General features: G+C 44.9%; 1 protein-coding gene across 2 annotated transcripts in view; it reads right to left on the bottom strand.

Moving 5' to 3' along the window:
* SPATS2 (spermatogenesis associated serine rich 2) overlaps positions 1-26,030 on the bottom strand; it is a 139,987-nt gene extending 113,957 nt beyond the window's left edge. Inside the window, exon 1 of one of the 2 annotated variants that reach the window (XM_047786538.1) lies at positions 25,718-26,030. The gene's annotated coding sequence lies outside the window, so the exon portion shown is untranslated. The remainder of the gene's footprint in view (positions 1-25,717) is intronic. The other variant, XM_047786537.1, reaches the window with a different exon arrangement.
* Between the last annotated feature and the right edge of the window lie 1,133 nt (positions 26,031-27,163).

The following is a 27,163-nucleotide window of genomic DNA, read 5'->3' as shown; positions in this document are numbered from 1 at the left end:
GGATGCGAGTTTGATCCCCGGCCTCACTCAGTGGGTTAAGGATCTGGCACTGCCGTGAACGATGGTGTAGGTCGAAGACATGGCTCAGATCTGGGTGCTGTTATGGCTCTGGTGTAGGTCGGCGGCTATGGTGCTGATTCGACCCCTAGCCTGGGAACTTCCATATGCCGCCGGTGCAGCCCTAAAAAGAAGAAAAGAAAAAAAAAGAATATATATATGTATAACTGAGTCACTTTGCTGTACAGCAGGAACTGGCCCAACATTGTAAATCAACTATAATTTTATAAAAACTGTGTTTTTTTTAAATAGACAACGCCAGTTTCCCTTCCAACTATGTATTCGTTTCTCTGCTCTCCATGACAATAAAACTCCTAGAAGAAGAAAGAACAGTATGGCACATGGAACCGTATTTCACCAACTATGTCTTTTTTTCCTATATTTTAATGTCTCCGGAATCCAGACACAATTGATGATACCTTACAATTGTTATTTGTTTCTTCCAAGCGCCTACGACACCAGCAGCCTGAAACAATCTTTAATTAAAAATCTCTGCTTGAGTTTTGGGTACCACACAGTAGTGTGAATTCAAACTGAAAACCAGTTCAAATTCCAAAGAAAGTTTTTACACCTCCTACACAACGCCAGGGTTGGGACACGCAAGCTGCCTTGCTGTCCCTTTCTGCGTGGTGGGCATCTCATTTACATTCTCATGAAGCTTCCCAGCTTTAGGCAGGGCCTCATAGCTTACCCAACTTGGGCCTAGTTGCTTTTTTTAATTGTACTTAAAATTGATGGTACCAAAATAGCTATACAAGCATATTATTGAGAGAAATGGAGATAAATACCAAAAAGTATTAACTAAAAAAGCTAAAAGTACCTCTGAAGAAAGGGAAATAAAGAGGGAAAGGTGCTTTGTTTCTTACCAAACTCCACAGAACTTTTTGATACAAACTCTGTATTCATATAACTTTGATAAAAATGAACCCTAATGGGAGTTCCCATCATGGCTCAGTAGTTAACGAACCTGACTAGGAACCATGAGGTTGTGGGTTCAATCCTGGCCTTGCTCCGTGGGTTAAGGATCCAGCATTGCCATGAGCTGTGGTATAGGTCGCAGATGCGGCTTGGATCCCATGTTGCTGTGGCTGTGGTGTAGGCTGGCAGCTAGAGCTCCAATTAGACCCCTAGCCTGGGAACCTCCATATGCCATGGAGTGACCCTAGAAATGGCAAAAAGATAAAAAAAAAAAAAAAAGAACCCTAAAACCTAAATAAAAGAATTAAATGATCTTTGAGAAAAACAGAGGAGAAAGGAAAATGCATGTGGACATGAGGAAAATGCAGGGGTCAAAGGCAGGGATCCCTTGAGTCTATCTGGCAAGGGCAGAATAAAGAGGAAGGACAAAAACGAAGGGAAGAAAAATCTAGAACGGCTTTTTTTTTTGTCATTTTCAGGGCCACACCCACAGCATATAGAGGTTCCCAGACTAGGCGTCTAATTGGAGCTGCAGCTGCCAGCCTACACCAGAGCCACAGTAATGTGGGATCCAAGCCTCGTCTGTGACCTACACCACAGCAACGCTGGATCTTTAACCCACTGAGTGAGGCCAGGGATTGAACCCGAGTCCTCATGGATGCTAGTCAGGATCATTAACTGCAGAGCCATGACAGGAACTCCTAGAACAGTTTTGCAAGGACAGGAGACAAGGCATGCTGAAACTGCCTAAGACAGAAAAAATCAAAACTGTCAGGTTGTTTTAACTGAAATTGTAGGGAACAGTACATGCAGAAACAGACCTTCTCAATGAGCTCCGTATTACATATGTACATCTCGGAGTTCCCGTCGTGGCGCAGTGGTTAAGGAATCCAACTAGGAACCATGAGGTGGCGGGTTCAGTCCCTGCCCTTGCTCAGTGGGTTAACGATCCAGCGTTGCGGTGAGCTGTGGTGTAGGTCACAGACGCGGCTCGGATCTCACGTTGCTGTGGCTCTGGCGTAGGCCGGTGGCTACAGCTCCGACTGGACCCCTAGCCTGGGAATCTCCATATGCCGCGGGAGCGGCCCAAAGAAATAGCAAAAAGACACACACACAAAAAAATGTACATCTCTACCTGGATATCACACAGCAAACTCAAACTGAACATGTCCCTAGTAAAAGAACTACTTAAATCATTTTCTAAAAAGACAAAGGGTGGGAAGATTTTGTATATTTACATATAAAGGATTAAGTATGTGTGAGGGGGAAAAAATATCCACAATCCAGCTAAATCCACCAAAATCAATAAAATTATCCAGATTTCCTATGCTAAAAAAATTAACATCTCTCAATCAAATTCATCCAATCCCTGCCCTTCTTCTTGGAGTGCCTACTCCAGAAGGGACCGTTACTCAGCCTCTCAGATGAGAAATTCAGGAAGTGATGCTAAATTCCTTCCCTTGTCCCCTGCCTAAATTCAGTCACTATCTTAATCTGACATAAAAATTCCCTTGAATTTATCTTCTCCATTCCAGCTATCTTATAACAGGGCTTAATCTCTTTCCTGTATTACAGCAATAGTTTTATTTTTTTATTTTTATTTATTTATTTTTTTTTAGGGCCACACCCACGGTATATGTAGGTTCCCAGGCTAGAGATCTAATCGGAGCTGTAGCCACTCACCTACGCCAGAGCCACAACAACTTGGGATCTGAGCCACGTCTGCAACCTACACCACAGCTCACAGCAACTCCAGATCCTTAACCCACTGAGCAAGGCCAAGGAATGAACCTGCATTCTCATGGATCCTAGTCGGGTTTGCTACCACTGAGCCACAACAGGAACTCCGACTAATAGCCTTTTAAATGGGCTCCCTAAATTCTGCTCTTGTACTCCTGATAATCCATTCCCAACACAGTGATCTTTTTTTTTTTAATCACACTGATCATTTATTTGATTAAAATTTTAGTGTCTATGTTGTCGGCTTCCTCTGACACAGTTCCTACTCTTTGGTTATTCTGGCTTTTTATTTCCCCTAATGCCCTGGTCTCCCCTCACCTCAGGGCTCTGTAGAAAGGCCTTTCCCTCTGCCTGGAATGCTCTTTACCACCACCCTTCTTTCCCTTGTCATTGCCTCTTCATCGTTGAGGTCTTAGGTAGCACCTCTTTTTTTTTTTTTTTTTTCTTTTTAGGGCTGCACTCAAGGCATGTGGAAGTTCCCAGGCCAGGGGTTGAATCAGACAGAGCTGTAGCTGCTGGCCTACACTGCAGCCACAGCAACACCAGATCCGAGCCTTGTTTGCAACCTACCTCATAGCTCAGGGCAACACCACATCCCCGACCCGCTGAGCGAGCCCAGGGATTGAACCTGTATCTTCATGGATACTAGTCGGATTTGCTTCCACTGTGCCGCAACGGGAACTCCTCAGATGTCACTTCTTGAGAGAAGCTTTTCCTGACCCCTCAGGTTGGCTCAGGTGTCCTTGTTCCTATGTATCTCGTGGCATGCCAAGCTTTATTTTCATGGCACTTATCACAGTTTCTCTTAGATATAAACTTTTTGAGGGTAGGGACTTTGTCTTGCTCATTACTGTGTTTTCAGCGCTAACAAGGCTGCTTGTACAGGTAGATATGCAAAAAAATTTGTTAAGTGGATGAAACATACTGAATAATTTCCATCAGACTGGGAGCTTTGAGAGGGTAGGACATTTTATTTTGTTCAGTAGAGTATTTTCTAGTGTCCAGTACAGAATCTGGTATGTTATAGGTGCTCAATAAATATTTGGTGACTGACTGACTGAATGAGTAAATGAGTGAGAAAAGTAGTTTAAATAAGGTTGGAGGCCAGACTAGGGTCATTTAATATAATAAAGAATTTTATTTGCAATGCTGAGAATCTTAAAGTCTAGATTCCTTGGGGGGTTTTAAGTAGGAGAGTGACAAAAGCAGGCATGCATTTGTTCTTGAAGGATCCCTTCAGCAATTATGTGGAGGATATTTGAAACATTATAAAACTATTGCTGAGGGAGTTCCCATCGTGGCTCAGTGGTTAACGAACCCAACTAGCGTCCACAAGGATGCGAGGATGTGGGTTCGAGCCCTGGCCTTGCTCAGTGGGTTAAGGATCTGGCGTTGCTGTGAGCTGTGGTGTAGGTCGCAGCCATGGCTCGGATCCTGAATTGCTGTGGCTGTGGTGTAGGCCAGCAGTTGTAGCTCCAATTTGACCCCTAGCCTGGGAACTTCCATATGCTGCAGGTGCAGCCCTAAAAAGCAAAAAAGCAAAGTAAAGGCTATTACAGCACGGGTTCCTGCTGTGGTACAACAGGATCAGTGGTATCTCCAGAGCGATGGGATGCAGGCTCCATCCCCAGCCCGCTGTGGGTTAAGGATCCTCAACTCCATATGCCACAGGGCAGCCAAAAAAGAAAAGAAATCAACTTCAAAGAAGGAAAGAAACTTTGGGAAAAGAAAAAAAAAGACTATTACAGCTGTTGCCTGGTGGCCTAGCAGTTAAGGATTCAGCACTGTCACTGTGGTGGCTCAAGTTTGATTCCCTGGCCTGGGAATTTCTGCAGGCCTCAAGTGTGGCCAATAAAAATAAAAAGAGCTGGAGCTAAATGATACACAGAAATATATAAACCAGAGAGATACCTAAATGCCAAGGAGCTGCAAAGGAGTCTAGGCTACAGTCCCTATGCCAAGCTCACAAGTTGGAATGGGTATAAATTCAAGAAACGCAAAGGATGACTTCAACTATGAAACAGGAAATAGAAACACTTAGCTCACTGAGACAAGAGCAAGCAGTGCACCTGTACCTAGAAATGGAAAAGGTTACCTGGTAGAAAATGGACCCCACACCTGCATCATCCACAGGCATGGAGGCTAAATTCATCTTACATGTGTGGTACAAGAACCCCAAGCTGAGACTTCATCATAAATAAGGTTTAGAACTAAAGAATGAAATAAGGAAGTCCCAGGAGTTCCTACCGTGGCTCTGTAGTAATGAACCCGACTAGTACCCACGAGGATGCGAGTTTGATCCCCGGCCTCACTCAGTGGGTTAAGGTTCTGGCATTGCTGTGAGCTGTGGTGTAGGTCGCAGACATGGCTCAGATACCAAGTAGCTGTGGCTGTGATGAAGGCCAGGAGCTGCAGCTATGATTTGGCCCCTAGCCTGGGAACTTTCATATGCTACAGGTAAGGCCCTAAAAAAAAAAAAAGCAAAAAATAAGTAAATAAATACAAGGAGGAATTCCCTTGTGATGCAGTGGGTTGAGGATCCAGTGTTGTCACTGCAGCTGCTCGGATTGCTGCCATGGTGCAGGTGCAATTCCTGGCCCAGGAATTTCCACATGCCATAGGTATAGCCGAAAAAAAAAGGAAAAGAAAAGAAAGAAAGGAAATAGGACCATGACAGAAGCAAATGAAAAGCTGTACAGGGAGTTCCCTGGTGGTCTAGTGGTTAGGACTTAGTGCTTTCATTGATGTGGCCCAGGTTCAATCCCTAGTCTGGGAACTGAGATCCCACATCAAGCTGTGGCAAAAAAAAAAAAAAAAAAAAGATAGAAAGAAAGAGGAGTTCCCATTGTGGCACAGCGGAAACGAATCCGACTAGGAACCATGAGGTTGCACGTTCGATCCCTGGCCTTGCTCAGTGGGTTAAGGATCCCGCGTTGCCATGAGCTCTGCTGTAAGTTGCAGACGCGGCTCAGATCCCAAGGTGCTGTGGCTCTGGTGTAGGCCAGCAGCTACAGCTCCGATTAGACCCCTAGCCTGGGAACCTCCACATGCCTCGGGTGCGGTCCTAGAAAAAGCAAAAAGACAAAAAAGACAAAAAAAAGACAAAATAAATAAATTAATTAATTAAATGGCAGAAATAAGTCTAAAAGTATCAGCAATCACATTAAATATGAAAAGATTAAACTTATACAAAGAGACTATGGGATAGTCTTTTGATAGACTGATAATAATCTGATAGTAGTTTTTTTTAATCCAACTACTCACAGATTACCAAGATACATTTAAAGCAAAGTAATCTAGAAAGGTAGAAAATTTAAAGGAAAATTAAAAGATTTGTGAGTTTACTGGTGACTCGGTAAGTTAAGGATTTGGCATTGTCACTGCTATAACCCAGGTTTGATCTCTGGCCTGACAACTTCCACATGCTGCAGGCTCAGCCAAAAAAATAAAAATAAAAAAAAAGATTTGCTATACAAATAGTAGCCAAAAGAAACCTTAATACCTTAATATTATTCATTAATTAATATTAATACTAGACAATAAGACAAAGAAAAATCATTAATACGCAGCCATCAAGAAAGAGCCCCTTCCTCCTGGACTGAGACACCCCTCCCCACCACAGTTAAGAGGCCCCAAGTACCTGGAAGAAAACAACCTTCCTGAGATCCTGCCATTTACAACATGGATGAACCCAGAGGACATTATGCTAAGTGAAATAAGCCAGGCACAGAAAGAAAAAAACTGCATGATCCAACATATTTGGGCAGAGAAGTGGGGGGAACAGAGAGATGCTGGCAAAAGGGTAAGAAGCTGTAGTTACGTAGGATGAATAAGTCTAGAGATCTAACGTACAGCACAATGAGTACAGTCAATATTACGTACTGGATACTGGACATTTGCTAAGGGAGTAGATTTCAACTATTAGCATCACAAAATACGAATAGTAGCCATGTGAGAAAACGTGTTAATCAGCTTGACTGTAGTAACCACTCCACTGTGACATGCATGTATCAAAACATCAAGCTGTAAATCTTAAATACACAATTTTTACTTTAAAAACTAATTAAAAATTTAAAAGAATGCTCTTCCCAGGAGTTCCCATCGTGGCACAGTGAGTGGTTAACGAAGCCAACTAGGAACCGTGAGGTTGCGGGTTCGATCCCTGGCCTCGCTCAGTGAGTTAATGATCCAGCCATGAGTTGTGGTGTGGGTTGCAGATGCGGCTCAGATCCCAAGTTGCTGTGGCTGTGGCGTAGGCTGGTGACTACAGCTCCGATTCAAGCCCTAGCTTGGGAACCTCCACATGCCACGGGAGCGGCCCTAGAAAAGGCAAAAAGACAAAAAAAAAAAAAAGAATGCTCTTCCCCAGGATGCAGGACTCCTTGCCCTTTCCTCCTTCCCTCTGCTCGAACCCTCACCTCCAATAGCTATCTGCCTGCAGTCTACTAGGCCTAATCTCTTCATGTCCTTTATCGCTGTGGGAGTTTGGGTTCGGTTTTTTTGGCTCTTTTGGCCATGCCCATGGCATATGGAAGTTCCCAGGCCAGGGATGGAACCCCCACCACAGCAGGGATCCACGTCACAGCAGTGACAAGCCACAGCTGCACCACAAGAGAACTCCCTATCTCTGTTTATGCTGTCCATAAAAAGAAGCCTCCGACGGGAGTTCCCACTGTGGCACAGTGGATTAAGAAACTGACTGCAGTTCAGGTTGCTGAGGAGGCCTAAGTTTGATCCCCAGCCTAGTGTGGTGGGTTAAAAGATCTGGCTTTGCCACAGCTGTGGCGGCTCATATTCATTCCCTGGCCTGGGTATTTCCCTATGCCGATGATGTGGCCATCAAAAAAAGAAGCCCCAGACTTCCAGACTTCTCATCTCCCATGTTCTAATCCCCACACGGTCCTGACTGCACCTTCCCTGCTCTGTCCCCATCTGTCACACACCTCTCTCCAAATTTTGAAACCCTACACTGTGCCCAACATTGTGTGGCCAGGGATTGAACCTGCATCGTCTGACACTATGTGGGGTTTTTAACCCACTGAGCCACAAGGGGAACTCCCTTATGAGGGTGTTTTTGAATGAGATTAGCATTTGAATCAGCAGACTGAGTAAAGCAGGTGATCATCCAATCCATTAAGGTCCTAAATAGAACAAAAAGAAAAAGACAGAGGAAGGGAGAATTCAAATTCTCTCTCTCTCTCTCTCTCTCCCGCTGCTTGAGCTGAATTACCAGTCTTCTGCCTTTCCACTTGGACCCACACCATCAGTGTTCCTGGTTCCGAGACCTTCAGACCTGGACTGGAATCTACCCTACTAGCCTCCCCAGGTCTCCAGCTTGCAGGCCTCGATTCTCAGCTCCCATAACGGCATGAACCAATTTTTTTTTTTTTTTTTTGCTTTTTAGGGCCACACTTTCGGCATATGGAGGTTTCCAGGCTAGGGGTACAATCAGAGCTACGGCTGCTGGCCTACACCACAGCCACAGCAACATCAGATCTGAGTCGTGTCTGCAATCTACACCACAGTTCACAGCAACGCCGGATCCTTAACCCACTGAGCGAGGCCAGGGGTCTAACCCGCAACCTCATGGTTCCTAGTCGGATTCGTTTCCACTGCACCACAACAGGAACTCCAAGCCAATTCTTATAATAAATCTCATTCTAGATAGATAGAGATATACAGATATATCCTCTTGATTCTTTTCCTCTGGAAAACGCTAACATTGCCACTCTCTACAACACTGTTCCCATCTTAAGCCGCAGTGATTTCACTTGGATAATCTACCACCCATCTCTCTGAATTCCTATCTCATTTCTCTGAATTCCTTGGTTCCAATGATCTTGTCCTTTACCACAAAGCCAACAATAATGCTTCCACAATCTCAATTTCTGTATCCCACCCTCTGACCATGGCTTACTATTTTATAGCTCTTTATCTCACATACTCAGATTCCAACATCTTTTGATCCCAACACAACCTTCAATTTTACTGATTCTACCATCTTTTCACATCTCTTAGGCACTTCAAGTCCTCCCTTCCCTCCAGATCTAACTTAAATTCCTTGGCATATCAGTACAAACACTCTCTTAAAATATATTCTCATTGCCCCAACCCTCTACTATCTGGGTAAAACCTCCCTCTCATTAAATCCACTCCAAACATACTCCCCCTACAGCTGAATATGGCTGGAGAGGGGAAAAAAACAAACAAACTTATTGACTCATCTCACTTTAAATTCATGACCACAAACCTCCAGGGGCCCTTAATGCCACCTGGCAGTCAGACAATAGTTCCGCTGCAGCCACCGTCACTATGTCAAATTTACACTTCCTCCTCCCTCCACAAACCTGCGGCACCTCATCCAGAGCCCCACTCTCAGCTGAGCACTTTGATTCCTTACTGAGAATGTTAAAACAACAGGAGAAAAGGAGAACATTTTCACAAGCTGCTTCGGTCAAAGCAATGCACCTACTTAATGGTGGGTTTGAGATATGTTCTGAAGATGAAATCAGCAAGAATTGGAGATGGATTTGATGTGAATATGAGGAAGAGAAAGGAATCAATGACAACGTTTAAGTCTTTGCTCAAATATTTTCTGTTAGAACCTTACTTCAGTTCCCCTCTCTCTCTATCTCTCTCACACACACACACAGTCACATGATCACACACTGTCCCTGGCTCTTTTCCTGTTTTTTGTTTTTGATGTTTTTCAATACCAGTTATCACCAATTGAAATACTAAATATCTTATTCCTTTGCTTAATGTCTGCTTTCCCCTACTAGAGTATAAACTGCATGCAGGCAAGGATTTTTTTTTTGGGGGGGGGTCTTTTTAGGGCCTTACCTTTGGCACATGGAGGATCCCAAGCTAGGGATTGAATCAGAGCCGTAGCTGCCAGCCACAGCCACAGCCACAGCCACATGGAATCCAAACCATGTCTGCGACCTACACCACAGCCCATGGCAACGCCAGATCCTTAACCCACTGAGCAAGGCCAGGGTTCAAACCTGCATCCTCATGGAGACTAGTCAGATTTATTTCCACCTAGCCACAGCGGGAACTCCTGGGCAAGGATTTTTATGCTTAATTCACTCGTACATATCAGAAGATAATAAGCTCTCAAGGAAACTCTGTTAAAGAAATGAACTGTTTGATATGAGCAAATGGTTGGATAGTGGTATTATTTACAGAAAAAAGAATACCTTGGATTTCCCACTCTGGTGAGTAGGTTATAAACCCAACTGCAGAGGTTCAGGTTCGATTCCTAGCAGGGGAACTTCCATATGCCATGAATGCGGCCATAAAATTTTAAAAATACACACATGCGCACGCGCGCGCGCACACCCTTGCACATACCCACAACATATACATATATGTTTCTGCACTTATACAGAAAAGTTCTGGAAGGAAAAATACCAAACTGTTAGCCTGTGGGTGAGAACAGTACTGCATGTGGGGAACGAGACTGAAGAGAGGGGGAAGAGACTTTCACTTTTCACTTTATACATTTTTATAATAAGCATGTTACTCTTATAAGCTTATTTTTCTTCCAAAAGGAAAAAAAAATTACATTTAACAGAAGATTAACATTCAGAGTATAAAAATTCTATAAAACAAAGAAAAAAGCCAATTAAAAATGGGCAAAGAATATAAAAAGACAATTTACAAAGAAATATAGTCAGTAAATAGGAGTTCCCGTCGTGGCTCAGCAGTAAACGAACCTGACTAGCATCAGATTGCAACTTCAATCCCTGGCCTCACTCACTGGGTTAAGGATCTGGCATTGCTATGAGCTGTGGTGTAGGTCACAGATGCGGCTTGGATCCCACGCTGCTGTGGCTGTGGTGTAGGCTGGCGGCTACAGCTCGGATTGGACCTCTAGCTTGGGAACCTCCATATGCCATAGGTATGGTCCTAGAAAAGACAAGGACGGAGTTCCCGTCGTGGCGCAGTGGTTAACGAATCCGACTAGGAACCATGAGGTTGTGGGTTCAGTCCCTGCCCTTGCTCAGGGGGTTAACGATCCGGCGTTGCCGAGAGCTGTGGTGTAGGTTGCAGACACGGCTCGGATCCCGCGTTGCTGTGGCTCTGGCGTAGGCCGGCGGCTACAGCTCCGGTGCGACCCCTAGCCTGGAAACCTCCATATGCCGTGGAAGCGGCCCAAGAAATAGCAAAAAAAAAAAAAAAAAAGAAAAGAAAGAAAAGACAAAAAGACAAAAAAAAGAAAGAAAGAAAGAAAGAAAAGAAAAGAAAAGAAACATATAGGAGTTCCCATCGTAGCTCATCGGGTTAGGAACCACTAGTATCCCTGAAGATGTGAGCTGGCTCCCTAGCATTGCTGAGTGGATTAAGGATCCCATGTTGCCACAAGCTGCAGGGCAGGTCACAGATGCAGCTCAGATTTGGCATTATGGTGGGTGTGGCGTAGGCAGGCAGCTGCAGCTCCAATTCGACCCCTAGCCTGGGGTCTTCCATATGCCGCAGGTGCAGCCCTGAAAAGACAAAAAACAAAACATGTGTCCAAATTCTGAGACCTCTCTCCAGGCAGTGGAACTTAATTCTCCTCCCTGTGAGTGTGGGCTGGACTTACTGACTGCCTTAGTGATTGAACGTAGTGACTGCCTTTCTAGAGCAGAGAAAGAGAAAAGCAGAAAGAAATGTTACAGCGAGGAAAGCTGGCAGACATCGCTTAATCATGGTAATATCACCACGACTAAGATACGCTGACATTATCTACCCCAACAGAATGCAATGAGGACACATCACCTCTGCGGTATTCGCCCCCAAAACCCCACAAGCTCTGTCTGATCACAAGAAAACATCAGACAAACCTACACCTGACCAATGCTCTTCCAAAGTCTCAAGAGAGTGTAAAAGCAAGGCAAAACCGAGAAACTATCACAGACTGGAGGACACCAGAGACATGATGGGTAGCTGCAATGTGGAATCCTGACCTGGATCCCAGAACTTTTTAGGACCTAATGGAAAAACTGGAAATCCAAATGAAGTCTGTAGTTTAATTCTATTGTACCAATGTGAATTTCTGAGTTTTGATAAATACGCTACAGTTATAGAAGACGTTAACAGTGGGGGACAATAGCGAGAGGGTAGATGGGAACTCTCTGTACTGTCTTTACTCTTCTGCACATCTAAAATTATTTCAAAATAAGCAGTTGGTTTGAAAAAATCAATTTGGCAAGATTTCACCAACATTTTTAGAATAATACACCTTTTACCCATCAGTTCACTTCTGGCAATCTAGGGAAACACTCAAATATGTCCAAAAAGAAGGTTTTGGGGGTTTTTTTGTTTTTTTGCTTTTTAGGGCCACACCAGAGGCATATGGAAGTCTCCAGGCTAGGGGTTGAATCAAGAGCTACAACTGCCAGCCTACACCACAGCCACAGCAACTCGGGATCCAAGCATCATCTGCTACCTACACCACAGCCCACAGCAACACCAGATCTTTAACTCACTGAGTGAGGTCAGGGATTGAACCTGCATCCTCATGGATCCTTTTCCACTGTGCCACAACAGGAACTTCCAAAAAGAAGTCTTTAAAATTGAAAAATATTAATTAAAGCACTGTTAGAAACTAAAACGGATAGATGGGAGTTCCTGTTACGGCACAGCAGAAACAAATCTGACTCGGAACCATGAGGTTGCAGGTTCAATCTCTGGCCTTGCTTAGTGGGTTAAGGACCCGTGCTGTGAGCTGTGGTGTAGGTTGCACATGACACTCGGATCCCAAGTTGCTGTGGCTGTGGCATAGGCCAGCTGCTGTAGCTCTGTTTCGACCCTAACATGGGAATCTCCATAAGCCGTGGGTGTGGCCCTAAAAAGCAAAATAAAATAAAATAAAATAGATATATGGATATTGATATAGGTAAAGATATATCTCCATTTATTGCAAAATGGTACATGCATATTATGGAACAAACACCACACAGGGGTTAAAAGAACAAAATGGGAGCTCCTGCAGTGGCTCAGTGGTAAGAACCCAAGGATATCCATGAGGATGCAGGTTTGATTCCTAGCCTGGCTCGGTGGGTTAAGGATCTGGGGTTGCTGTGAGCTGTGGTGTAGGTCACGAACGCGGCTCGGATCCCGAGTTGCTGTGGCTGTGGTGTAGGCCTGCAGCTGCAGCTCCGATTCAACCTCTAGCCTGGCAACTTCCATATGCTGCAGGTGTGGCCCTAAAAAAAACAAAAAGTAAAATAAAAGAGCAAAATGGAGCTATACATACTGATGTGAAAAAAATCCAGGAGTTCCTGTCGTGGCGCAATGGTTAACGAATCCGACTAGGAACCATGAGGTTGCGGGTTCGGTCCCTGCCCTTGCTCAGTGGGTTAACGATCCGGTGTTGCCGTAAGCTGTGGTGTAGGTTGCAGACGCGGCTCGGATCCTGCATTGCTGTGGCTCTGGCCTAGGCCGGTAGCTACAGCTCCGATTGGACCCCTAGCCTGGGAACCTCCATATGCCGAGGGAGCGGCCCAAAGAAATAGCAAAAAGACAAAAAAAAAAAAATCCAAAACAGGAGTTCCCATCGTGGTGCAGTGGAAACGAATCCGAATCCAACTAGGAACCATGAGGTTGCAGGTTCGATCCCCGGCCTCACTCAGTGGTTAAGGATCCGGCATTGCCATGAGCTGTGGTATAGGTCCTGTATGGCTGTGGCTTTGGCGTAGGCCAGCAGCTGTAGCTCCAATTTGATCCCTGGCAAGGGAACTTCTATATGCCGCGGGTACCGCCCTAAAAAGCAAACAAAACAAAACTAAACTAAATCTCCAAAACCTATTAAGAGGAAGTTACATACCAATGTATAAACTATCATAAGAAGAACCATACAGAAATATTTTTATTTAAGTATGTAAAGTGGGACAACCTGAAAGGGAACACAGTAGGGTTATGACAGGATTACCTCTGGAGAGAGGAATGTTACTGGGCAAGAGAGGTACTCTGGGAAAGGATAAGAGTTAAGGAACAAGGGAAAGGGAAACTTTCACTTTTCATTCTACACGTTTCTATAATGCTTGAATTTATTTATTTATAAATTACCTTGCAATAAAAAATAAGGAAAAAATAAGCATTTCGTAAACTATAAAAATTCTGCTATCAGCAAAGAATCACCCTGGAAGGATATATTTCCAGAAATTACTACAGCGGCTGCCTTTGGGGAAGAGAACAGAAGAAAACTATTTTCACCAAATTCTTCAATTTTCTTTACTGCATGCTCTCACTGATTTTAAAAAATTTAACGTGCATTTTTTAAAGTACACTGTGATAAAGTACTACTATGAAAATATGCTATAGATTTAAAAGCCCCAAGGAAGAGCATGAGGTCTGTTTGAGAGCCTTCAGGAAGGGGAGAATTCCCGATGGACTCAGAAGGCACTCCAGACAGAGTGCACGAAACACACAAAGGCACAGAGGCACCACTAAAGTAGGAGGGTTCAGAGGTGAGGTGAAAAGAATAAAGCTTGAAAGTAGAGGAGGAGAGGGCCTTCAGGAGGGATTTGAATAATCACCAGCTCCTGAAAGCACATACTCCCTTTTGCTGCCTTTTTCAAGAAAATAATCAAATTTAGCCTTGCACACAGCATATTCTGTAAGTTCCGCCTAAAGCTACTCCAAATCATGACACGGTAAAATGAGTATGTTTGCCCATAAACCCGCAGAATATATTCACCAGTTCAAGATGGTACAATCCTGACTAAAGGGTAAGATTCTAAATTAAAAATTGTTTCATCTCCTATCCTCATCTATCTTCTTCTTTTGACCAACCCATAAAGCCAAATTCCAATAAGCATAGGAACAATGATGATCATAAAAACATCACCTACATGCCATTAAATATAACAAGTAGACTTCCCTGACCCAGTTCTCAAAAAATTTTGATTGTGCCATTTATAACAAATGTCTCCTAACAGGGTAGAATGAAGAAAGATGATCTAAATCTCAGCTGTAACTAGATGGCACTACTGCTTTATAGTTCTTAGGAATAAACTAAACATGGATGATACCGATTTCTTCCAAAGATAAACTGATTTTATGCAAAATGTGTTTCTAATTTCTTGATTTGGGGGGCATCAATCAAAAGCAAATTATCAACACTAACCTAGTCGAACCTGTATTGACAACAAATGGTAAGTTTTATTGCCTCTCCACTCCTATTTCGAAAACCTATGCAAAGTTTCCTTCCAACTCAGGCAACGTATAGTAAAAATAATTATAACTAGTATTAATTGAGTGCATACTATGTATACTCACTGATCTAAGTTGTTGGGTTTTTTTGTTGTGTTTTGTTTTTTTTTGTCTTTTTGCCTTTTCTAGGGCTGCTCCTGCAGCATATGGAGGTTCCCAGGCTAGGGGTCTAATCGGAGCTGTAGTGGCCGGCCTACACCACAGCCACAGCAACTCGGGATCTGAGCCGCGTCTGCAACTTACAGCAGAGCTCATGGCAACGCCGGATCCTTAACCCACTGAGCAAGGCCAGGGACCGAACCCGAAAGCTCATGGTTCCTAGTCAGATTCGTTAACCACTGAGCCACAACAGGAACTCCTGATCTAAGTATTTTTTAACCATTGAGGAGTTTCCAGGTGACCCAGCAGTTAAGGACCAAGTATTGTCACTGCTGTGACTTAGATTTCATCCCTGGCCCAGTAACTTCTGCATGGCTTGGGCATGTCCATAAATAAATAAATAAATGGTCATAACTCAACAAAAAGATGATCTAATTTAAAAATGGGCAAAGGACTTAGACATTTCTCCAAAGAAGATATGCAAATGACCATTAAGTACATGAAAAGATGCTCAACATCACTAGCCACTAGTAAGGAAATGCAAATCAAATTAGAATACCACTTCACACCTTCTAAGATGGCTACGATCAAAAGAGGAAAATAGGAGTTCCTGTCGTGGCGCAGTGGTTAATGAATCCGACTAGGAGCCATGAGGTTGCGGGTTCGGTCCCTGCCCTTGCTCAGTGGGTTAACGATCCGGCGTTGCCGTGAGCTGTGGTGTGGGTTGCAGACGCGGCTCGGATCCCTTGTTGCTGTGGCTCTGGTGTAGGCAGGTGGCTACAGCTCCGATTCGACCCCTAGCCTGGGAACCTCCATATGCCGCGGGAGTGGCCCAAGAAATAGCACAAAAAAAAAAAAAAAAAGGGAGGAGGAAAATAACAAGTGTTGGCAAAGATGTGGAGAAACTGGAACCCTTGCACATTTCTGGTGGAAATATAAAATGGTACAGCCACTGTGGACAGCAGTATAGCAGTTCCTCAAAATGCCTAGAAATACTACATGATCCAGCAATTCCATTCTCTGGTGTAGACCCAAAAGAATTGAAAACGGGTATTCAAACAAATACTGGTACATGAATGTTCAAAGCAGCATGATTCACAACAACCAAAAGGTAGAAATGCCCATGGGACAGATTAAGAGGATAAACAAGATATGATATATCCATACACTGGGATAGTATTTGACTATAAAAAAGGAATCAAGTATTAATGCATGCTACAACATGGATGAACCTTAAAAACATTATGCTAAGTGAAAGAAGGCAGACACAAAAGGTCACGTATTAACGATTCCATTTACTTGTAATACCCAGAACAGATAAACTTGTAAAGAGGAGGTTGCCTGAGATAGGGAGAGGGAAAATGAAGACAGACTGCTTAATGGGCAGGCAGCCTCCTTTAGGATTGAGGTAAGAGTTCTGGAACTAGACAGAGTGACGATTGTACAACATTGTGAATGTACTAAATACCACTGAACTGTGTATTTTAACAGGGTTAATTTTGGGGGGGCACACCTGTGGCATATGAAATCCCAGGCTAGGGGTCTAATCGGAGCTGTAGCTGCCACACCTGCAACCTACCGGCAGCTTAGGGCAAACGCAGGATACTTAATCCACTGAGTGAGATCAAACCCCTATCCTCACAAACACTATGTCGAGTTCTTAACCTGTTGAGCCACAACAGGAACTCCTAAAAGGGTTAATTTTATATTACGTGAATTTCACCTCAAAAAAAAAAGGAGTTCCTGTTGTGGCACAACCAAAACAAATCCGACTAGGAACCATGAGGTTGCAGGTTCGATCCCTGGCCTCACTCAGTGGGTTAAGGATCTGGAGTTGCCATGAGGTGTGGTGTAGGTCACAGACAAGGCTTGGTTCCTGCATTGCTGTGGCTGTGGCACGAGCCGGCAGCTGTAGCTCAACCCCTAGCCTGGGAACTTCCATATGCCGCAAATGTGGCTCTAAAAAGAAAAAAAAAAATCCTTCGGAAAAAAAAAAAAAGAAAGAAAGAAATCCAGAGTTTCCCTTATGACTCAGCAGGTTATTGACCTGATATTGTCTCTGTAAAGATACAGGTTCCAAGCCTGTATCAGTGGGTTAAGGATTTGGCTTTGCCTCAAGCTGCAACGTTGGTCACAGATGTAGCTTGGATCCCGAGTGGCTATGGCTGTGGTGTAGGCCGGCAGCTGCAGCTCTGATTCAACTCCTAGCCCAGAAACTTCCATATGCTACAGGTGCGGCCATAAAAACAAAACAAAGTAATCATCATGTAAAAATAGAATATAATTCTACTTAATCTTATATTTACCCCAGGCTAGGGGTCCAATTGGAGCTGCAGCTGCCGGCCTACGCCACAGCTAAAGCAACGCAAGATCCAAGCCATGTCTTCGACAGCAATCTTTAACCATCGAGCGAGGTCAGATAACAAACCTGAATCCTGCTGTGGCTCTAGTTACAGCTATGGTTCGGATTTGATCCCTGGCTGGGGAACTTCCTCAGGCTGCTGGCTCGGCCAAAAAAAGGAAAAAAGAAATCTAGTGTATACTGATCAGCAAGATGTAACAAAACATCAAGTCTGCACCTAAGCTAACTGGCTGACTTAGTCTGCGGTGGTTCTGTACCACCTACTATTCAGGTCCTATAACACCTTAATTTTCTGTCATTCCATCTTAGTTATAAATGAGTTTCACTGTTCTCAAATGTGAGGGAGCTTCTAATGAGGAGATCCTTGTCCTGAAGGCTCTTGCAGGATATGCAGGCAGACTATGACTGACGGCAGTTTACTATAAAGACACAAAAAATTAACCAAAGTAAGCAGAAGGGTCACTCCCACCGCACTAGGGCACATTTTGAATCAACCTAACAGCAGAAGATAGCCAGGAAGAGCCAGCAGGGGGCTGACCACACTGATACATAATCAGACACCAAGTAGAGAATTCAAAGGAAGTACTGCTCTACTACTGATGGTCCTTAAAACAGCAGCAAATCATTGACGGGACGGATCACACGCACAGAGGAAAGACTGTAGGTTTTACAAATTGGGCTTTTCAGTTCTATACACGTCAATAGGAAGTAATATCACTGAGAGCATCTTCAAGTACAAAAGATATCTTCACTTATCCAACATGACCCATCTATAATTTTATAAAGGCCTCATCACAAACCTTCTCAATGCCAACACCCTTTAGCCAACTCTAAAGAAGAACACACACACAACACACATACATTCCACAACTAGTAATCACGTCATTCTGCTAATTAAGTAATATAAAAATCCTTACCAACAATCTAAGGTTGTCATTTAGGGTATGAACAAGTAAGAATCCCTGCGTAACTCCTAACCACAAATTAGTCATAGGACAATGACCGCAGAAGTTGCCTTTAAGCTGATGGCTATGTTCTCAGACCCCGCAGAATGTTTTAGAGGCCTGGGGCTGCTGCAGAATCGGTGAAGAAGATGGATGAATAACTCAGGAACCCACCACAACCAGCTGCCACGGTGGGTTTGAACATGGGGAGTAAATGTTGCCCTCTGGCCAATCCTTAATATCCAGCAACCTAAAAATAAAGTGTTTACGAACTTTAAATGAAATATGATTTACAGACCAAGAGACCACCTCTAAGGTAAGGATGACCTCACTAAGTCTCCTAAGAGGCTCCCAGAAAATGGTATGTGAGCCCGAAGTCCCTCTGTAACCCAATAATCTCAAGAAGCAAAATGTAGTCATAATTAACCCCCTTGTGACATTTAGAAAAAAGGAAATTGGAGTTAGACCCATCCTAAGAGACAGCTTACTGTCAGTCTGCAGCCATTTCAATCTATTATATATGGTATTATGTAGCAACTCCTTCTCTCAAATATATACAGAGAGGAAGAAGAATGGACTCAAACAATACTTCCTGTATTACAGCTACCTTCTTGAAATATTTAAAGCATACATCAGGCACTCAAACATTTTTCAAGAAATAAAGATGTGATACAGAAGGTAAGCAATAACCAGCAGCTCACACATGTAAAATTTTTTTCTCCTTTTTTGGCCATATGCACTGCATATGGAAGTTCCCAGGCCAGAGATCAAATCTGAGCTGCATCTGTGACCTAAGCCACAGCTGGTTGCAGATGGATCAACGGTGGATCCTTAACTCACTGTGCCAGGGTGGGGATGGAACTGGTGATGCCACAGGACAAGTCAGATCATTAACCCACTGCACCACAGTGGGAACTCCTCATGCACGACAGTTTTTTTTTTTTTTTTTTGGTCTTTTGCCTTTTCTGGGGCCACTTCCGCGGCATATGGAGGTTCCCAGGCTAGGGGTTGAATCGGAGCTGTAGCCACCAGCCTACACCAGAGCCACAGCAACGCGGGATCCGAGCCGCGTCTGCAACCTACACCACAGCTCATGGCAACACCGGATCCTTAACGCACTGAGCAAGGCCAGGGACGGAACCTGCAACCTCATGGTTCCTAGTCAGATTCATTAACCACTGCACCACAACGGGAACTCTGGCACGACATTTTTAAATGAAAAAGAGTAACATAGGAGTTCCCGTTGTGGCTCAGCAGAAACGAATCCAACTAGTATTCATGAGGATGCAGGTTTGATCCCTGGCCTCGCTTAGCAGGTTAGGGATCTGGCATTGCCGTGAGCTGTGGTATAGCTCACAGACTTGGCCCAGATCCCGGTGGTATTGTGGCTGTGGTGTAGGCTAGCAGTTATAGCTCCAATTTGACCCCTAGCCTGGGAAATTCCAAATGCCGCAGGTGTGGCCCTAAAAAGCAAAAAGTACCCTTTCAATCAAAGGCAGCAAAGTGAACTGAAGAGGCTCTACACTATTGATACATTTTCCAAATATACATCCAGGTAACATGATCATCCACATTTATCGGTATGACTGGAAAGATCCCTGTATAACAAAGGGTTCCTTCCGCATTGGATACATTTCATACTTTTGAACAGCAACTCCCATTTTCTTCATCAACTGAAAATCTGCAAGATTTTCAAAAAGTACTTTTATTGCTAAGCTGAAATGTATTTTAATGTAGAGATGTCTTGATATATAAGTAGACAGAAGCTAAGAGAGAACCATGAAAACTGGATAATTCATTTCCTTTTGAATCACTTCCAATGCAAATGTTCTGCAAACAGAGGACAGAAACAGAGAGGAAACAGCAGCCCTAGAAGATAAGACCAAGTGCTACCTTCAGGTGACTACACAATAAAACCACCATTTAAAGTAACCAGGAGTTCCCAGTGGTTAACGAATCCAACTAGGAACCATGAGGTTGTGGGTTCGGTCCCTGCCCTTGCTCAGTGGGTTAACGATCCGGCATTGCCGTGAGCTGTGGTGTAGGTCGCAGACGCGGCTCGGATCCCTCGTTGCTGTGGCTCTGGTGTAGGCCAGGGGCTACAGCTCTGATTCGACCCCTAGCCTGGGAACCTCCTTATGCCGCAGGAGTGGCTCAAAGAAATAGCAAAAAGACAAAAATAAAATAAAATAAAATAAAATAAAATAAAATAAAGTAACCAAGTTTGGAGTTCCCGTTGCGGCTCAGTGGTTAACGAACCCAACTAGGAACCATGAGGTTGCGGGTTCAATCCCTGGCCTTGCTCAGTGGGTTAAGGATCCAGTGTTGCCATGAGCTGTGGTCTAGGTTGCAGACGGAGCTCGGATCTGGCGTTGCTGTGGCTCTGGTGTAGGCCGGCAGCTGTAGCTCTGATTAGACCCCTAAGCCTGGGAACCTCCATATGCCTCGGATGCAGTCCTAGAAAAAGACCAAAAAATAAAACAAAAAATAAATACATAAAGTAACCAAGCTTTCACAAAAAATTAAACATAGGATTACCATATGATCCAGAAACTCCGCTTCTGGATTTATATCCCAAAAACTGAAAACAAGGACTAGAAGAGGTTTTTTTTTTTGTCTTTTTGCTATTTCTTTGGGCCGCTCCCGCGGCATATGGAGGTTCCCAGGCTAGGGGCCCAATCGGAGCTGGAGCCACTGGCCTACGCCAGAGCCACAGCAACGCGGGATCTGAGCCGTGACTGCAACCTACACCAGAGCTCACGGCAACGCCAGACCGTTAACCCATGGAGCAAGGTCAGGGACCGAACCCGCAACCTCATGGTTCCTAGTCGGATTCGTTAACCACTGCGCCACGATGGGAACTCCTAGAAGAGGTATTTGTACACCAGTGTTCACAGCAGCATTATTCACAATAGCCAAAGGGTCAACACAATCTGTACCCATCAACAGAGGAATGGGTAAACAAAATGTGGTACATGCATACAAGGGAATACTATTCAGTCCTAAAGAGGAATGAAGTTCTGACACAGGTTAAAACACTGATCAATCTTTGCTTTTTTTTTTTTTTTGCTTTTTAGGGCCACACTGCATATGGAAGTTCCCAGGCTAAGGGCTGAATCGGAGCTGCAGCTGCTGGCCTAAACCACAGCCACAGCAACACAGGATCTGAGGGACGTCTGTGACTTACACCACAGCTCACTCCAATGCCAGATATTTAACCCATGGAGTGAGGCCAGGGATCAAACCTGCATCCTCATGGATACTAGTTGGGTTCATTACCACTGAGCCACAATGGGAATTCCAATACTGATAAACCTTGAAGACACTGTGCAAAGTGAAATAAGCCAGACACAAATGGACAAATACTATATGATTCCATTTATACAAGGCACCTAGAACAACTATATTCCTAGAGACAGAAAGTAGAATGGTGGTTGCAAGTGGCTGGGGGAAGAGAGGAATGGGGAGTTATTGTTTAATAGGTATGGAGTTTCAGTATGGAAAGATAAAAATTTCTGCAGTTGGATGGTGATGATGGTTGCACAGTATTATGAATGTACTTAATGACACTTAACTGTATACTTAAAAAAATGGTTTAGGAGTTCCCATCATGGCTCAGCAGAAACGAATCTGACTAGTATCCATGAGGATGCAAGTTCCATCCCTGGCCTCGATCAGTGGGTTAAGGCTCTGGCGTTGCCATGGGCTGTGGTGTAGGCTGCAGAAGCCGGCTTGGATCCCACCTTGCTGTGGCTGTGGTCTAGGTCAGCAGCTGCAGCTCCAATTCAATCCCTAGCCTGGGAACCTCCATATGCTGCAGGTGCGGCCCTAAAATGACAAAAAAAAAATTTTTTTTTAATGGTTTCAAGGGTAAATTTTATGTTATGTACATTTTAAGTAACCAAGCTAGAATGGCAGCTCACAGGGTTAAGGATCTGGTGTTGTCACTGCTGTGGCTTGGGTCGAAGCTGTGACATAGGTGTTCGATCCCCGACCCAGGAACCTCTGTATGTTGCAGACACAGCAAAAAAAAAAAAAAAAAAGGTGGTCAAATTTTTGTGCCAAAAACAGATCAAGAGAAGTTTTATTTTATTTATTTATTGTCTTTTTTTTTTTTTGCCATTTCTTGGGCCGCTCCCACGGCATATGGGAGGTTCCCAGGCTAGGGGTCTAATTGGAGCTGTAGCTGCCAGCCTACGCTAGAGCCACAGCAACGCAGGATCCGAGCCTCGTCTGCGACCTACACCACAGCTCACAGCAATGCCGGGTCCTTAACCCACTGAGCAAGGGCAGGGACCGAACCCGCAACCTCATGGTTCCTAGTCGGATTCGTTAACCACTGCACCACGACGGGAACTCCCAAGAGAAGTTTTAAAAGTCTGCAAGAGGCATGCTTCACTATAATCCTCCAGCGCCCAGATGACTTGCCTGCAAGTCAAGAACTCAGAAAAGGAGGGATGGACATGCCAGTTTCATGTACCTACAGACCTACAGATATATATCAATATCCCATCATTGGTATATAATGAGAATTTATATTAGAAGGTGAATTAGGAGTTCCTGTCTTGCCACAGCGGAAATAAATCCAACTAGGAACCATGAGGTTTGCAGGTTCGAACCCTTGCCTTGCTCAGTGGGTTAAGGATCTGGCATTGCCATGAGCTGTGGTGTAGGTCACAGACGCGGCTCAGATCTGGAGTTGCTGTGGCTGTGGCACAGGCCAGCAACAGCTCCAATTAGACCCCTAGCCTGGGAACCTCCATATGCCACAGGTGCGGCCCTAAAAAGACAAGAAAAAAAAAAGGTGAATTATATTCTACAGGAAGTCATTTGCTAATTGAATGGGCTCTCCTTCCCAACAATTAAATCAGAAAAATATAAGCTTTACCTCCCAGTCTCCAATGTAAGCAACACGACTGAAATAATCAGTTTTACTTCTAACAAAGTGGATCCTAGAGTGACTTCAAGTTCCCAGTTTTAATATAGTGGCTCTACAATCGAAACTGCAGGCAGCAAAATAATAATAATAAAAATGAAAATATAAAATTCTTTCACTACCATTTTTAAGTTACTTAACCTTTCCGAGCAACATCTGAAACGTGGGGATAATGCTCGCAGCTACCTTACAAGGGTTGTTTGAAGATCTAAAAAAGTAAAATATATAAAACACACTGAGTCCAGTCCCTAGACTACCTAAATGCTCAACAAATAAAAATTCCCTCCCCTCCTGCCACTCACTGGAGCTTTTGCTGCTCCTGGATCAGCCTCCAGGAGCTATGCTGATGTTTCGTCGGTAACCTCTGGCTCCTCCCTCAGGCCCCAGCTGTTTCTCTCAGTTCTAGTTGTTTTACTCCTGGTTTCTAAGAGGATCCTGTCTATATTTAGAGATAATGCCCAGTACCAACTAAAGACTCAACAGGTGCTTGGAGGGCACTTGAGCACTCAGCAGTTTTTGATTATTTCCCGGAGTTAATTGGTTTGGGCTTCACAACTGGCTGTCTTGACTTCTACAAGGAAGACTGCCACGTATGCACAGTACTTCAGCAGTATACTAGACTAAACAGAAAATTAAGTGTGCTCACAGGACAAACCCTTGGCAAGATGTTTTTGCCTATTATCCAGACCCCAGAAGATCTGTTAAATCACAGAAGCCATAAACCTTCAACAAACTTTGCAGATAGATCCCACCAACCCAATCTTTGTCTAAATCACTATATGAGACCCAAGTTTCCACCAATACGTGCTACAACCAAGAAAAAACCAGGAAGAAAAAGCAGGCAGGGAAGATTTAAAGAGCTGGGTCCGAATTCGGCTTTATTTACTAGCTCTGTGACCTAGTAAAGTATTTAATCTCTTAATTTATAAAATAGGAAATAACTGTGAGAATTAAATTAAATGAGATAATGATGCAAAACAATCTTACCACCTTGCCTAGCCTCATTAAGAGGTCAATCAAGAGCCTCATTATCACTAATGAGGAAGCTGCACTCTTCGCTTTATTCAGTTTTTATAACATAAAAGTGACAATTTAGATATTTTTGGACCTTTATAGTCTAATGCTACTATGCAAGACCTAGCTGAAAAATATAAACCAAAAAATTCCCAGAAATCTTAGATGAGTCAGCAAAAATTAATGCCCAACAAATAAAAAGCTTTATGTGGACTATTTATGAACACATAATGGTAACTACAATTTCAAAATCAGGAGTCATATCTAGTACCATTCAAAATCTGGTCTGGAAATCCACATATCAAGGAAATGTACAGATCATAACCCCAGAAATACTTCCCCACAATATTTTCAAATCACCTTAATTCAAACTGGAAGGTACAAGGCAGCCTGATAATTTGAAATCGGCATCAAGAATTTCTTGAGGCAGAACCCAAACGCTCTCACAAGCATAAAACCAGTGGCAGGTGGTAGATGACCATTTCTCATCGAGAAACTGTAATTCTAACAAAGTACAAGTAACTTAGATTTTATCAAGGCTAAATAAAAACAAACTTGTGGTTCTCTCCCAAACACCCTAAACTCTGCATTATCAATAACTAAACTCAAAGCACAATTCCTATTTTTAGTGGTCTGTCCTCTCTTGCTTCATTAACCACAGGTAAATTATACAGAGGGGAAAGAAATATTACAAGCATGTTTTATCAATGAAATGGACTACACAGGATAACCATATTATTAAGAGTGTCTTGTACTCCTTGGCAGAGGGACATGCCAGAGAAAGATCCATCTTCTAAAAGAAGCCAGTCATCCTGGATGAATTAGGAGAAAAATGCCACTCCAGTCAAGCTACCCTATACTCTCTAACTGGATTTACCCTTCCGCTTTAATTCAAGTCCAAACCGCATTTATTTTCTTTCTCTGCCCCTCTTTGCTTTATTTTCCGTTCCGTTTCCCGCCCCTCCTCAATTCCAAGAATGCCCTTCTATCTCTTATTTTCAAATCCTACTTTGCCTCCAAATCCTAAGAACCTCCGATAGCCACACAGCTGACCTTACGCATCCCCGATGAATTCTCAATTCATTGTACTTCTCATACCAAACGATCCATTCTCTCATGCCTTTCGATCTCTCGTTGTCTCTTAAAATCCAGTGCCCCACACAAGCTCACACCAAGAGTCCCCCCCTCACTCCATTGTTTCCCCGGCCTATGCTTCTGGAAACCCCCCAATTCGGACCCGGTGTCTTCCGCCCGCCCCAGTGACCCCAGAAACCTTTCACCATCTGGGCACTCCAGGTCCCAAGGACTCACATCCCCCTCCTCTCGGTACCCCAACCCCCAACTACTGCCCCCTCCCCCGTGCCCTCCCTCAAGCCCGCTCTTTACACCTCTGTGCCCCTCTTCATCCCCCACCAACCCTCCGCCCAGCACCCTCAGCCTCACCTACCCCGGGCCTCCGCAGTCTCCGCGTCCCCCCAGTTCCGGCTCTGCGTCCGGGACGCTCCGGGGTCTGAGAAGAGGAAAGGAGCTCCTCCGCCGCCTCCTCCGGCTCTTCTAGAGCCACCTCCGTCGCCGCCGCGCTCCTCCGCCAGCTCTCTCGGAGCCGGGCGCCGCCCCGCCCCTCCGCCCCTTTCCTCGCTACCCTCCTCGGCCGGGCGGCGGGCTGGGAATCGCAGCGGCGGCTGGGGGCCGAAGTGCCAGCAGATCTACACCGACCTCGCCGGGGCTCGAGCTCTTCGCCCCGCCCCGCAGCCCGCTCGGGCGCGTGCGCGCCGGCCAGCCAGCGCACAGGGCGCGTGCTCGCGCCGGCGCGAACTCGGCGCGCCGAGCTCGAGGCCGTTGCAGCCAACCGGTGCGCGAGGGAGGCGCGAGGCGGCCGGCCAGCCGAGGAGCTGCGCGCCGGGAAGCTCGCGGAGAGAGGCGCCTCCAGTCCGTCGGGTTACCGCTCCTCTCGAGGACCGGTCCCTCGCGCTTCGCACTGCCCGCCGGGCTGGGCACCCGAGTTGAGGGAGCTCGGATGTCCGGGGATTGGGAAGAACGAGGAAGGGAAGGGATTGGAAGAATAGGTAGGGAACAAAGTAGATGGACGTGAGGACGGGTGGGGCAAGAGATCGTGCCCTCGTGCTGAATGGCCCGTGCCCCGAAAGAGCCGGGCGGAGTGGGGTGGGGGCACAGCGCGCGCTGGTAGTAGAGGGCCTGAGCTGGAACTGCCGGAAAGAGCCGAAACTCCCCGGAGGTTGCCGAAGGCGGCCGCCTCGAAGGGAACCTCGAGAGGGGCTTTTCTCTCTAGGTCCAGGCGGGGACTTGGTCTCCCAGGCTTCTCCCGCTTCCCGTGCCACGACTCTGCCCCAACAACTTAACACCACTTCCACTTTTGCCTCTGTCCCGACCCAAGATTTACTCCAAAAGGCCATTTCAGAACCACTGACTACGGGAAACGTCCTGATTCCGTAGCCACTCAGCCTCCTGGGAATCCATAGAGGCTGGTGAGGAGTTGGTGGGGAGCAGTGCACCTCCCCAGCTGGGCAGAGGATAACTTCGGGAGCAAACTGAGGGACCTCTGCCATGACCCCGGACACAACTGCACAAGTCCATTTTCTCGTTGGATTTCTGGTCTACTCAGTTGTCTGCATCCCTTTAGGCGGCTGTGGTCAGTTACACTGACGGTCTAATCTTTATGTTAACTACTCTTCTGTCTTCGTGGTTAGTTTCCCAAGCACCCCAAGGCCAGAACCATTTCTAATTGTGCACCTTTCTAGACAGTGTTCACGTGTGAAGCACTCACCGCATTGCCAAAGGGGTTGGTGATTAGGAGTGGCTTAAAGGTCGGGTATTTAGGCAATCAACCTTGAAAATGTGAATGAGAATCTGTCCCCGTGTTCTTAACTT

The sequence above is a fragment of the Phacochoerus africanus genome, chromosome 7, assembly GCF_016906955.1.
Source record: "Phacochoerus africanus isolate WHEZ1 chromosome 7, ROS_Pafr_v1, whole genome shotgun sequence".
Taxonomy (NCBI): Eukaryota; Metazoa; Chordata; class Mammalia; order Artiodactyla; family Suidae; genus Phacochoerus; species Phacochoerus africanus.
Note: the sequence above shows the minus strand (reverse complement) of the source record. Positions and strands in the feature narration are given on the sequence as shown.